This window comes from Simochromis diagramma, unplaced genomic scaffold (genome assembly GCF_900408965.1).
Source record: "Simochromis diagramma unplaced genomic scaffold, fSimDia1.1 OVJJ01000766.1, whole genome shotgun sequence".
Taxonomy (NCBI): Eukaryota; Metazoa; Chordata; class Actinopteri; order Cichliformes; family Cichlidae; genus Simochromis; species Simochromis diagramma.
The window spans coordinates 4887-8889 of record NW_024386828.1 but is presented as its reverse complement, the minus strand read 5'-3'; positions in this window follow the sequence as shown (position 1 = coordinate 8889).

Here is a 4003-nt window from a genome sequence, read left to right as displayed (position 1 = left end):
TTTTTTTGAAGTCTGAAAAAACATAATTTAAACCACATCCTGCCAAAGCCTTCTCACACCATGTACAGCGCACACCAACAAAATAACATAAAACTCATCAAGTACCCTATGCTGGACCTGCAAAACCATTGCATTTATATCTAGAGACCATAAAGTCTAAATGTCTTCTTTCTTTCTGTTCCTATAGAAAAAGTAGTTGAATGTGTGGACTGTAAAACAGAGTTTTACAGATGGAACATTTTCTGTATTAATATTACAAACATAAGCCACGGTTACATAAACCAGGCCTAAGGTTGTGCATGTGCACAGTGGTATCTCTGCTAAAGTGTAACACTCAATTCAATTTTATTTATACATCACCAAATCACAACAACAGTCGCCTCAAGGCTTTATATTGTAAGGTAGATCCTACAATAATACATACAGAGAAAAACCCAACAATCATATGACCCCCTATAGCAAGCACTTTGGCGACAGTGGGAAGGAAAAACTCCCTTTTAACAGGAAGAAACTTCTAGCAGAACCTGGCTCAGGGAGGGGCAGCCATCTGCTGCGAGGGGTGAGAGAAGGAAAACATGCTGTGGGAGAGAAACAGAGATTAATAACAAGTATTAGGTGTTCTGGTAACACCTAGTGGTAAATCCCCAAGAAATCTTGCCAAAGGCTATTTGAGGCAACCAAGTCTTGCATACTTTATCTTGGCATGTTACGCCAATTTTGTATTAAAAAGTGGTCAATAAAACGAATATAACAAGAAAATAAAATAAAAAAAGTTGCTCATCACAACTTTGATGTCAAGTAAAACATACACAGATTGTCTAAAAAGCTGCACTTCTAAGAATTGATATTAAATGTCTTAAGCTTGCATTGTACCCAAGGATCCTGTAAAATATTTACATAGTGTATAAACGATGTCAATACAGTGCTCAGAGGCACCAGGTTAAAAACTATTAATACCAAGATGCAGTTTACCAACATGTCTGTGCAAATTTGTGAAATAATAGTCTACTAAGGCCTATTAAGAAAGAGATCACAAAAATCACAAAAATTGAAAGTTTATTTCAAGGTAATTTCGCAGTCCAAATTAAAATCTGAAGAAATTCTCTCAGGGTATTGTGTGTTTATGTGGACGAGAGAGTCACACAGCGACAACAAAGAGCATAATGTAGTGGTTATCCCAAGCATAAAAGTATGTTTTGTTGATATAGTGCAATGTAAGAGCTTATGGAGTTTTCAGAGTCTAGACAGTCAAAAATGCTCATTGTGCACACAAAAACAGATATCAATCTGGATAGTGATTAATTCAACAAGGACACTATTGGCATGTCCAAAACCATGGGCTGTATCCTCCTGAGGACCCGGCCTTCGTGGTCTACGTGGGCCGGGTCCTCAGAAGGTCCAATAGGCCGGACGTAAAGGCCGGACAGTCTAGCCTTCAGATTTGCGTCACCACTGTCTCGCTGGAGTTTAATCAACTCGGCCGTCTGCTCCTTGCTATCTAAAATATAACAGGACGATTGCGTAAATTCCCGACCATCTCACACTTCTGTTTAATCAGTTTTCTGTTTGACGTTTATTCAGCTGTGTGAAAACCCCGGAGGAACCCACCCGAGGGATTAATAAAGTTTCAATTTATCTAATCTAATCTAATGACTTTAATCCAGCCAAAACGATTTACTCCTGAACAAATAAAACACTGAAAAAAGCCAAACAATAACATTTTCAAGTTATCTAAGTGACTTATATATCAAGTTTAACCAGAGTAGCGAAAGACCGCGTTGCTCTGAAAATGATGTGCCGGGAGTTTGCCGTTCTCGGCAGCTCTGGTGACCCTCGAGCTCCCGGCGAGCTATCGAGCTGGTGGGTAACAGACGTCTCTGAAAACATCGGAGCACTTTTGCAAATATGTGATATCTTGATCTAAGGAGCTTGGAAAGAAAAGCGTCTGGACTTCTTTAAGTTGCTTGAAGACATTTCACCTCTCATCCGAGAAGCTTCTTCAGTTCTAAGGTCAAATGGTGGAGAGTCCCAGATTTAAGCCCTGTGGGAGTTTCCCCCCAAAAGAGGGACAATGGACCCCCTGATGATCCTCTACCTAACCACATGAGCCAAGGTGTGAAAACGGGTGTGGGTCACAATCAGCCAGGGTTTCGGGTGAGTTCATTGTGAAACCTAGCCCCACCCTATCATGTGATTTCCTGAGGTCAAAGAAGCCATTTATGTCCACTGTGACGCCTTAACGCCCACTCACACTCTGGGCCATCTGACCTCAGGAAATCACATGATCACTGAAATCACTGTGAGCGACCATCTTTGAACAGAGGTGGTGGCCTATGACACCAACTGTCTGCCATCTATAATCCAGTTTTGAAGGCATCTGGGAAGGAACGTTAAATCCATACTGTAGATCTGTGCAAACACAGAATACTGATTAGCAGCAATATAACAATTAATATAGCAATTAAATGAAATAGGCTGTAATTGCATGTAGCTTGCATGTATGCTGTTTTTCTTGTTTTCATAGCTCTGGTAATATGTGTTTAAACTCAGTGAGTTGTGAAGTCTTTTCTTCTTCCTCATTTTCAGTAGGAAATGCCCTTCTTTAATTATTATCAGTTCAAAGTTCAACATAAGTTGTTTTTTTGGCAGAGAACAAAAAATACATATCACCACACAAGTGGGTCTGCCTGGCACAGACCCACTGCTGGAACAAGACAATTCTACTACAACAGCAAAAGCAAGACGCAAGTCACCAAAGTTCTTTGTGTTACTTGTGCACGAGGGAGAGAACAGTGACGAGCGCCATTCCTTCGCTTGACCCCAGTTGCTCTTGTCTGCTCCCTCGTAGCACTGCTCTTTATTGTCGTTACATGAATATGCATACGTTCATTAACCCATGACGTCTTACATAGGCATACATGTGAACAAAGAGTACCTTGTCTGTGTGTCGTATAGGTATGTGTGTGGGTGTGTGGGGTCAAGATGTGACCCTGTGAAGACTCCCCAAAGCTGGTGCCAGGAGTCTAGCGGTCCACCTAATCAAAAGGCACTTGTACTTAAACAGATACAGAGTAAGTGTCCTCCTATACCATAACTCATTATGAGAAGGTACAACCTCTCTCATGACCTTAAGATGTGTGCGTATGCCAGAGTGCTCTGGGTAGCACACAGAGTCTTTGCAGACTGTTAAGGATCAGACCTCTATCATTACGCAATCGATTATAATCGACTAAGCATTTCTGAGTACATATTTCTAAGCATAAATAACAATCAACAATATAACCCTAACAACAAGGATAAAGCAAACACCAAGGATCTAACTAACAGTTTCAAGGTTTCACATGAGAAATACTTCATAAAATTACCCAATGAGTGTTTGTGGACACACAGTCCAGTTTTGTTGTGTTACTTGACATAAACTGCCTCATCTTCGTTTTCAAATACATCATCAAGATTTTTTTTCATGTCCAGTTTTTAAGGACTAAAACTTCTGAAAGTAGAGGTCCAAATGGAACAAATTTTTACACCTCAATATCTTAATTAATAACAAGTGTGTGTGTGTGTGTGTGTCTATTTTTAGTTTTTTTTTTTTTATTTGCCAGGTAGTCATCTGATCATGCTGGAACTCAGAGTGCCCTGGGAAGAGCGGATCGAGGAGGCCAACGAGAGGAAACGCGACAAGTACCAGGAACTAGTGCAGGAGTGCAGGGGAAGGGGGTGGGAGACACTCTATGAGCCCATAGTAGTGGGTTGTAAGGGCTTTGCAGGATGATCACTCTGCAAAGTCCTTGACCAGCTGGGTGTGGCTGGGGCAATGAAGAAGAGGTCCATCCAGGCTGTGAGTGAAGCGGCAGGGAAAGCCACAAGGTGGCTGTGAATTAAGAGGGCTGATCCGTTGGGATCACCCCCGGCTGCGTGTATGATGTTGCAAGATCCAAAATGCCTAATGACCCCAGGATACATCACTAAAGATGCATGCCAGTGCATCCAGGAGATGTTTCTT